The following is an 11,520-nucleotide window of genomic DNA, read 5'->3' as shown; positions in this document are numbered from 1 at the left end:
GGTCAGCAAAGGTTGCAGCAGTAGTCTCCTTGGTGAAGGTGCCTCCTGTCTTCCTGTAATGGGCCCTCATTGTCATTCCTTCTGTCGGCAACTTCAGCGCCTCGGCCACAATTTCCTTGGTGATTACCACTTCTACTTTCTGCCCTTGTTGGTCAGTGATTTGGGATGATCCATCCTCTTTAATTGTAGAGAGTAGTTTATATGCCTTCTAGAAATCTATGCCACATGGTTCCTGGTCGTAGAAGTCCCTGAGGCCCAGCCTTCTATTAACTTTTTTTGTGTTTGGCTTTGCCGTGACATCATAGATCTCTTTAGGTAGCAGTTGTGGCTCTACTTGATGTCCTTCTTCACTTTTGAACCTGCATGTGAAAATTGTTGTATTGTTTTCCTCAAGCTGTTCTCTGGACAAGTACATTGCATTGGCCGTCTTTATTGAACTGGGGTCCAGTTGGTATGGTGGCATCTCTTGCAGCTTTTCTTTTTGGGATACCCTCTTCTTGGCCTTCTCTGCAGCTTGCATTGCTCCTGTTAAGTGAATAGAGTGCCAAAGTTAGAAAATTTCTGCAATTTCCACTCTGAAAATGCCCTTGAGTCTAAATTGCTGACAAATTGAGTCCAATTTGCTTCAAATCAATTTTGGAGCATGCATAGGTGCATAAAAACATGTAAAGGTCAAAATCATAAAGTTCAAGCAGAAATTTGCAACAAAAGTAAATAATCACAATTATTTACAGCTGATGAATTTTTCCAACTTTTTGCATTTTTGGCCTCATAGGCTTGAAATATATAGCAATTAGATACTCTGAGTGACGTGGGCTCATTTGAGTGCACATGGTGAAAATGGTGCTAGATTTAGGATTTTAGTCTCTGAAACAATAGATATAAAGGGATTTTTGTTGGAATTAGGGTTGCAGAGAAACACACACAACTTGGAGAAGACGAAGGAAGCTCAAGGCACACAATAGAGAGTGTGTTACTTAGTGTGCAATGGAAAAATAGATAGCCCTAGAGTGATGGGCGTATATACAATGCACGGGGGAAAAAACCTCCTAAAGAGGGAAAAAATGCCCCGGCGGTCCTAGTGTGTTCACACACATCACTACCACATGTATATGGTAACAAATCCCCCCTGGAGTGATGCGGTGAACGAGAGGTGGCACATGAGTAAAGGGAAGTGCCATGCCCTGAGGACAGGATCAGTCCATAAAGGGGAGTAAGCCCAAAGCTTTGCGAAAAGCTTCAAGCTTCTCATGTGACAATGCCTTTGTGAAAAGATCTGCAAGGTTTTCCTGTGTTGGCACATAAGCCATGCTGATCTCTCCTGCTAAGAGCCTCTCCCTGACATAGTGGTAATGCACCTCAATGTGCTTTGTGCGAGCATGAAAAAATGGGTTCCTCGCAACTGCCAATGCGCTCTGACTGTCAGTGTAGATAGTGTTGGCAATGTCCTATTCAACACCCAAATCAGCCATAAGGCCTCTGAGCCATATACACTCAACCGTAGTTGTGAAGACTGCCCTGTACTCAACCTCACAACTCGAAGTGGCCACAGTAGGTTGCTTCTTGCTCAACCATGATATAGATGAACTGCCAAGCATGAAACAAAAACCACTTGTGGACACTCGCGTGTCAAAACAACCAGCCCAATCTGAGTCCGAAAAAGCATGTAAGTCTGGCGGCAATGATCCCCCCTTGGATAAAACAAGCCAAGATGTAAAGTGCCACTAAGGTAGCGGAAAATCCTCTTCACAGCCTGCCAATGCTTAGACCCTGGGCTATGCATAAATCTGCTGACCTGTGAGACTGCAAACTGAATATCCGGCCTTGTGTTGCATACATAAATGAGGCAGCCAACATCGGTTTGGTAAAGAGTGACATCAGCAGGATCACCAGCATCATGTAGACTCAACTTCAAACCTGTTTCCATGGGAGTGGCAATAGGTTTGCAATCCTCAAGTCCAAACTTACATAGCAATGTCTCTATGTAACTTTTCTGACACAAGGCAATACCACCATCACATTGCTTAAACTGTATACCCAAATAATGATGCAACAACCCCAAATCTTTCATCTTGAAAGTAGCATTCAAATCAGCCTTAAATTCAGCAATATGTCTCTCATTTGGTCCAGTGATCAGAAAATCATCAACATAAAGAACCACAATGAGAAGTACATCACCCTCACGCTTTACATACAATGTGCTTTCTATTGGACTGTTACGAAAGCCTTGTTTGACCAAATGAGTGTCAGCTTTCTCATACCAAGCACGAGGAGATTGCTTCAACCCATACAAAGCCTTGTTACATTTTCACACTTTGTCCTCTTGTCCTTTTATGACAAAACCGCGAGGCTGCGTTACATAAACATCCTCAAATATGTCACCATTCAGGAAAGCAGTAACAATGTCTGATTGATGTACATCCCAACCAAAATGAGCTGCCAATGCACATAGAAAACTCACAGTAGTCATACGACAAGTGGGAGAAAAAGTTTCTTCATAATCTATGCCTTTTTGCTGTGCATAACCCTTTGCAACAAGTCGAGCTTTATGGTGATCGATCTCACCATCTGGCTTGCGTTTCAACTTGTAAACCCACTTCGTACCAATGGCATTTTTGCCAGGAGGAAAATCACATAAAGTCCATGTGTCATTTTCTATAAGTGCATCATATTCTGATTGCATGGCAGCCATCCAATTTTCTGAATTTTGTGCTTCATCAAAAGTCAGAGGCTCCTCAACATCATGTAAGCTAGCCACAGCCAAAGCATAACAATCTGATGCATAAGATGCATGGCGAGAGCCTGAACGAGTACGACTAGACAAAGGTGCATCCAATTTACTGTCATTGAAAGTGTGCACCAACTATTTTGGCATACCTCTAGCCTGCTCATTTTTAGCCCTTTCCTCATCAAGTACATCATGTACATCTACATCAGTTAATAGGCTAATCTAGAACATTTTCAGAAACCCCCATAGTCTGTACATTTGCCTCATTGGAACTTACATTCGTATTTCTACCACTGAAAAGAGGCAACAAAGTGTCATAAATTTCCTCTGAGCTTACATTACTGTCTCTAGTACATGACAGCAAGGGCTGAACAGAATCTTCGACAAACACTACATCCCGTGAAACCAGAATACGTTTTGTTTGCGGATGATACAACCTGTAACCTTTGCTTTTAGCACTATAACCAACATAAATACATTTGACAACCTTATCATCCAATTTTTTGCGCTGCACTTGTGGCACCAAAGCATATGCCAAACAGCCAAAAACACGCATGTGCTCAATAGAAGGTTTTCTATCATGCCATGCTTCATATGGAGTAATAGACTGAAAAGCTTTCGTAGGACACCTGTTAAGTACATAAGTGGCACACATAATGGCCTCAAGCCAAAAAGAATGCGGCAAAGCTTGACTTTTAACCATACATCGTGCCATTTTCGTCATTGACCTGTTTTTCCTCTCAGCAACACCATTTTGCTGAGGTGTATAAGGCACTGTACATTGGTGTTTTATCCCAAGACTAGCCAGAAATGCATTAAATTCATGAGACTTATACTCCCCCCCTCGATCAGAACGGAGGGTGCCCATAGTACATTTCGAGACATTTTCAGCCATAGCCAGAAATTGTTTGAAGCACATAAAAACTTTGGACTTTGCTTTAAGCGGAAATACCCATGCATGCCTGGAGTAATCATCAATGAAAGTCACGAAGTACAGGTAACTGCCCAAGGACGGAGTTTGCATGGGCCCACAAACATCACTATGCACAAGCTGCAACCTGCATGTGGCCCGAACTGAACCATCCTTTGGAAATTTAGAACGCTGCATCTTACCCAAAATACAGCCTTCACGAACATGTTTGACTGGTGCTTCAAGAGGTGGCAAAGAAGCAACCATATCAGATTTCTGCAAACGCAGCAAATTGGCAAAATTCAGATGACCAAAACGTGCATGCCAAAGTTTTGCATCTGAAATAGCCCTTGAATCTACAACAGCATTTGCAAAATTTTGTCCACACGTGTCATACAAAGTGAGCTTATACAGCCCACGGCAGAAAAGCCCAGATGCAACAATTTCATCACCAAAACAGAGATCATGAACTGTACATCTGTCATCCACAAATTTGACTACAAGTCCAAGCCTAGCAAGTGCGGATACAGACAAGAGATTCTTTTTGATCCCAGGTACATAAAGTGCATCAACAAGTGTGAAGGAACTGCCATTAGCAGTAGTGAGCGCAATCTTTCCAACTCCCTGAATTGGATAAGAGGCGTTGTTGGCACAAGTGACTGAATTCCCATGAGGGACAGACTCGAGAGAGGTAAACAATTCACGATGTGAGGTAATGTGCTTTGTAGCACCACTGTCGAAATACCACACATGTGAATCTGCAGCAACAACTGACAAGCATGCATGATGGACAGCAGGATTGTAAGTGCACTCTGCGCTAAAATCCCATTCTGCATCAACATCAGCAACACAGTCTCCTTTCACAGAAGACTCAACAATGGCTGCATTTGTAGTGGAACAAGCATTTGCAGTGGAACCACCCTCTTTCTTCTTAGCCTCTTTCGCCTTCAACTTAGGACATGACTTGATCAAGTGATCATTGGCTTTACAATAATGGCAACGCATCTTCTTTTTTTCCTTATCACCAGAATTTCCAGACGAAGTACTGCCAGCAGAAGCATTAGGAACATAATTTTTGCCACTCGCAGCAGAACCATAAGAAGTGGCTGCATTACTGTTACCACCCTTTCTTTGAGAAGCAATAAAAGCCTGTTCAACTGCACGCTGCCTAGTCCTGTTTTTTCTAGAAAGTGACTCTTGCAAGAGCAATGTGCATAATGCATCAAACTTGATAACTTCAGGATTTCCTTGGGTCATCAGTCTCCAAGTACTAGCAAAAGTCTGGTAGGAGTCTGGTAAGGCATCAAGAACAGTCTGCACAAGGGAACTGTCTGAAATGACTTTACCTGCAGAAATAAGCTACTCATTGATGTCCTTGTCACTAGCAAGGAAAGTGTCCATATCATCTTCCTCATGCATAATCTTCGACTCCAGCTCTTTACGCAGCAAAGCAATTTTAGCCTCATTGCGGCTTGCATAAAGACCTGCTAGAATATCCCAAGCCTGTTTTGCAGATTTTGATGAACGGATGTGAGGAACAATGGTGCGCTTCACAGACAACGCAATCAATGCATGAGCCTGCGCATCCTTAACATCGCAATGAGCTTGTTCTGCTGTAGGCAAAACAACTCTAACAGCTGCAATCCTTGCAGCAAGACCTTCAACATCCTCAACATCGCCTACATCCTTAGAACCAGGACGTACATCAATGCCCTGCACAATGTTCCAGACACCCTTTGACACAAGAACATGTTGCATCATATAAGCCCACATAGGGTAGTTGTCCCCATCCAACCTGTCCTCAGCAGCAAACATCTTGAACACATCTGTGTTGTTGTTGTCAGCCATGGTAAATGCTGCACCTGATGTGAAAACTGCCTGAAAATAGGAGAAACGGAGCGGGAACAACCTGTGCTATATAGCACAAATCGTAGAAGACTATAAGGCACCTGTTATGCAGAAAACGGCACTGACAGAAATTTTGCACAAAATGACAAAATAGCCTGTGCAGTACTGCCTGTAGTGGAAACGGAGGCCGAAATGAGCCCAAATCAAAATTCTGAGCGAACGCTCACCAAAGCTCACTGAAATCGGAGAAAGTGAGCAGGCGTGTGCTGGAACAGCTGGCGACTAAGCCCGGGAGGACGTGACCTGCTTTGATACCAATTGTTGGAATGAGGGTTGTAGAGAAACACACACAACTTGGAGAAGACAAAAGAAGCTCAAGGCACACAATAGAGAGTGTGTTACTTAGTGTGCAATGGAAAAATAGATAGCCCTAGAGTGATGGGCGTATATACAATGCACGGGGGAAAAAACCTCCTAAAGAGGGAAAAAATGCCCCGGCGGTCCTAGTGTGTTCACACACATGTATATGGTAACAATTTTGAGATTTTGAGATCCAAATTTGCTCAAACTTGGTCAGTGGGCTTAGACATCATGTGCTTTGGTCCCATGAGGTCAAAGTTGCAATTTCTCCCCTTCTTGGCAAAAAAGTAAATAATCGTGATGATTAACTTTTTTCATCAAAATGAAGATTTTTTGGTGCAACTTGGTTCTAAGCTTGATGTAGACCCTGTGTATGAGATATGAGGTGGTTTGGATCAAAAAATGTTACACATAATTCAAAACTTGGATTGAAAGGACTTCTTTGCGTTTTTTGACAATTTTCCAAGTTATCATTGATCATTTTGGCTCATACTTGAAATGTGGCATGTAATAGGTGTGTACAAGTGGTAGGTGAGGTGAAAGTACCATTTCAAGCCAAAAAAGTGTAAAAGTAAATAATCACGATTATTTACAGTAGTCAACTTTTTTTTGGTAAACTTGATAAATTTTGACCTAAACATATTCAATACACCTAAACCAAGTCCTAGATTAAATTTGATAAAGTTTTGTCTTGTTGGAATCACTTCGTGCTTTGTTGACTGTGAATTCACCAATTTTTGTGACTACATGGCATGTGGAGTTGGTTAGTCACTTTTGAAGCTTTAGACTTTTCCGCTACATAGTCCTGAAGCTACTCATCTAGTTTTGGCCCATTTGGAGTCAGTTTGACTTCTTATGTCACATTTGAAGCTTTGCAACCTTCGAGTTGTTTTCTGCTTTTCAAGAGCTTGCCTTGATTGTTTTTATGAAACCAACCATATACATTGTATATAGACCCAGTCTATAAGCTGTCTATGGAGTCAGAATCCAAGTTTGGTATCTGCCAAAAACCTAGCTTTTCTACCTGGGACCCCCCTCAACCCCTGCCGAATGTTCAACTGGTGATATAGAAGTGTTCTATTATATAGGGGCATGCTACAACTCAAGTCTCGTCCGATTTGGTTGAGCTGATAGGCCGCTATAGTCAATTTTTGGTCGAAGGACTTCGTGCACTACTCGGATTCTAGGGTTTTTTCCTTGGGCTTAGACTAGCTACCGGCCATATAGAATGGATCATTGATAAGTATAGAACTTACCCCTCATGTCTTGTGTGAGACGGCGCTGTAAACGGGCGATTGTGGACTCCGAAAATCGCACGCGAAGAAGGTTGAAAGCTCTCTCTCCAAGGGCGACAAGTGGAAATGAGGTGATTTTAGATTACCTTGGATATCTATACTCAGACTTCCCAAACCATTTTTCCCCAAATTTCCCTGTTAGTCCTACTAGGCCGTGAAATCTATGTTAGACTCAAAAATTTCCTCAATCGGATTCTTATAGCTCATTCTGCAAAAGTAGGCCTTGGCCGCCTAATTTAGGCTTCCCGCTTACATCTGCCGATTTGATTGAAATTTTTTGTGTTGTCCGCCTTGTCCTTCTGATTATCAGGTATCTTCAGTTTTTTCATCAGAGCTCATTTACTATTTATTATTAATTTTTGACTTTTTTATTAAAAAAACAAAGAAAATAACAAAATGCGCTAAAAAAGCAAAGTGAAAATCCAATAATTAAGAAAATCCATTAAAAAAAACAAGTTTATTATTTTTTGTTGGATTTCTCCATTTTTAAGTCCCAATATGAAGAAAAATGATGAAAAATAACCGAAAAAGACTATTTTTTGATGATTTTCTCTTAGTGTATACACTATTTACACTCATCGGGGAGATGTTATCAGTTAAAATTTCCCCAGTTAATGATTTGTAAGGACATCATTAGGTAATTTTGTAAAAATCACACGTTAACATCGAACTTTTTTCTCTCTCTTCAAACATTGCCCTTAATTACTTAGTTCCCTTCCACCCCTCCTAGAGGGTGTACTCCGGGATGAGTGTGTGCATGGGTTGAACAATCGTGTCTATACATAGCCTTGGTTGGCTCTACCATGCTTTGAAGATTAATGTAGTTAAAACCATTATGTTGTGCAAGAGTTGGGTCTTGAGTAATTAACTCAAGGGTTTCTGATGTCGAGGTTTTCTTTTGCTGTCTTCCAAAGAAAAAATCTTGTAGCTTGTGTGCTCTTTGCTTGATTGTATCATCAAGATGCTGTGGCACGTTGATTTCTTGAGATATTGGTATCAATAATAATGGTTGTTGAGCTTTTATCCGCCATTGATATCTTGGTTTGCTTTGGTCAGAATGGGGTGATTGAGTCTTTTGGGACTTAACTCTCCATTGCTTGATCGGTTTTACAGTTTGCGGAGAAGATAAGTGCTCCTTCTTCTTCCAAATCCATTTTGTATTAGCTTCCCTGTTGGAAGATGCTCCTCTTTGTTTTTTGAACCTTGGAACCGTCTTTAGTACTGTAGATGATGTTTTGGGCACCCAAATTTGACTCGGCTTGTCCTTAAGCTATGCTTTTGGTACCCAAATTTGCCTGACTCCTTGCATGCTACTTGTAGCATTTTCTTTTCTACACAGGATGGAGAAGATTGATTGCTCTTTGGTTTGCTCTGTTGGTAACCCCCTTTTCATTCCTCCTTGCTTGGTGCAATTAAAACAATGAGCTGTCCGCCTTTAGGTGATAGCTTGAGCTGATTGGTATCCCAATCTGGTACTGCCTTGTACATTAGCATCCATGAGATTCCAAGAATCATTGTTTCATTCATGTGTTCATCTGATAAGCATAAAATTTGATGAGGGCACGAACATCCATGTACTATCACATTTAAGTTGACTACTCGCAATGTTGGTGTTAGGTTCTTATTGCATCCTTTAATAGTCGCTATTCTTGCTGTCAAAGACTGGCTTGTTGCTTTCTTGTACGTGGAATAACTCATTGCATTTACTCGAGCTCCTGTATTGACCGATGCATTTGTTCTATGATGATTGTTTATCTGTACTTTGATGCGAAGGTCCATCCCATCTAACCATTCATCATCTGTTGACACTGCATCTTTCTGTGATTCCCATTGTCGGTCATCTAGTTCCAGAGTGTTGATGGGAATAGGTATTGGTTGATTCTTGAGAGTAGCTTTCCTTTTGAGTACTTAAAGCTGAGCTTCTTCTTGGGCTTCATCAATAACCTGCTATCGTCTTATCTTTCTTTGCTTTGCTGCATGCATCTTTTCTAGCAATTCATTGGTTAGTGGCAAATTGTACTTCTTTAAACAACATCCACTGATCCAATCAGCCTTGGTTCACCATCTAGGGTGGACAACTTAACTGCTCCACTTGGAGATACATCTTCAATGATAAATGGTCCATTTTCCTTTTTCTTAAACTTGAAAATGCGTTGCTTAAGGGAATAGACTAAAACTAGGTCCCCTTTTTTGAAGATTTTGGTTATTAAATGGGAATCAAAAACTATTTTTGTTTCCGCTTTTGTGCATAGATGTGAGCTACATCAGTTAGCCTTTTCTCATCAAGATTTTCTAAATCTTCAAGCTTCTATGACAATTCATGTCTAGTCCATTTGAGATCTTTAGCTACCCTTAGTGTTGGCAATAGAAATTCTATTGGCAGTATGGCATCAAGACCATAAACAAGGTTGAAGGGTGTAGCATTTAGAGCTGTTTTGAATGAAACTCAATAAGCCCATAGAGCATCATGGAGATTCATTCCCCAATTTTTCCTTCCTGAACTAACCACTTTAGTCAATACTGAGCTAAGAATTTTATTTGTATACTCAGCTTGTCCATTTACTTGTGGGTGATAGGGAGCCCATTTTTTTATGGATGACCATAAATTCGTTAAGCAGATACTCAATTACCTCATTGAGAAAATGAGTTCCCCTATCACGGACAATTTCTATTGGCAGTCCATATCTTGTGAACACATACTCATATAAGAATGCGGCTGTGGTTCTAGTATCATTCTTTTGAGTTGCTTTAGCCTCGGCCCACTTGGTCAAATATTCTATAGCTACAATGATATATTGAGCTTGGGTTCTATAAGCAGGTGGCTTTATTGGTGCAACAAAGTCTATACCCCAGTTTGCAAAAGCTCTAGCCCCCATGATTGGTCTTAAGGGCATGCTATCTACACCGCTTGGAATTTTTGCTTGTAGACATGCATCTCACCTTTGAACATACTCCTTGGCATCTGCAAAAAGTGTTGGCCACCATATGCCTGCCATCAAGATTGCTCTTGCGGTGGTATCACTTGAAAAGTGACCTCCAGCTAGTCCGACATGTGCTTGTTCTATAATAGGAATGTACTCATCTTCATTTGCACAAAGACGCAGATGTTGATCTTTTCCTCTCTGATACAATTGGTTCCCAATAAGAGCATAGTCTCTAGCTTCTATTTCAATCTCTCTTTGACGACGTTTATTCATATCCTTAGGAAATGTTCAGCTTAATAAGTAAGTAACTAGATAGTTACTCCACTTAGGAACAAGTGATATTTGGAACAATGTCACATGAGGTAAGGGTGCTTTTTTTTGACATTGAGGACAATTTTTCACAAAAGAATGAACATCACTCCTCATAGTTGGCCAAAATACTCCAAGTCTCAAGATCCGTTGCATAGTTTGGTCTTTCGCAAAGTGAATTCCTACTATGGTAACATATGCTTGACTTAGGTATTGGGTTTTCTCCTTAGGATTAATGCATAAAAGCAATATTCCATCTCAATTTCTTTTGTACAACCTTCCAGATAGTAATTGATACCTAGCCAATTGCTCAATTAATCCGATTGTAATAGGAAGTGATATTTCTGAATCCACTTGAGCTATGGTCATCATGATACCATGTTTTCCGACCATTGAGGTATCATTTCCATGGAGAACATATATGCATCTGGTAGATCATCGTCTACTCCCTTAGGTGGTTCTCCTGAAACAATCCTTGACAATTGATTTGCTCTTTGATGAGTGGTGCCCTTTTTCACAACTACAGTGAAATCAAATTCCAGAAGAATGATGAACCATCTCAATATTCTTCCTGTATTGCATGGCTTGTTGACCAAACACAATAAGGCTTGGTGGTCCACAAAGAACACAAATTTGTTAGCTAATAGGTAGTGTCTATACTTTTTGACGGCATAGATCATCCGTAATCCTTCCCTTTAGGTGGTTGTATAGTTTTTCTCTACCATATTCAACTGTCGGCTAGCATAAGAAATAGAAAATCCAATTTTTCGTCTCCTAGTTGAGCTAGGATACACACGATGGCAAAATTGGAAGCATCTACATGTATGTGGAATATCTTATTCCAATCTAGTGCTTTCAATATTGGAGCTGAAGTGAGAGCTTGTTAAGCTTCATGAAGGATTCTTCACACTTGTCAGTCCATTTAAAGAGTGTAATCAAGCTGTAGATGGGTTTTGCAATTATAACGTACATGTAAATGAATCGTTTGTAATATCCACAATTTCCCATGAAGGCTTGAACCCCCTTGACTATTGTCGATCTAGGCAAATCAACAATAACATGAATTTTATCCATATCAGTAGCTATGTCATTTTTAGACACTATATGTCCAAGAAATTTTCCTTGTCTACCCATGAATGTGCACTT

Source organism: Adiantum capillus-veneris, chromosome 27 (assembly GCF_014529385.1).
Source record: "Adiantum capillus-veneris isolate H3 chromosome 27, ASM1452938v2, whole genome shotgun sequence".
NCBI classification, from domain to species: domain Eukaryota; kingdom Viridiplantae; phylum Streptophyta; class Polypodiopsida; order Polypodiales; family Pteridaceae; genus Adiantum; species Adiantum capillus-veneris.
Note: the sequence above shows the minus strand (reverse complement) of the source record.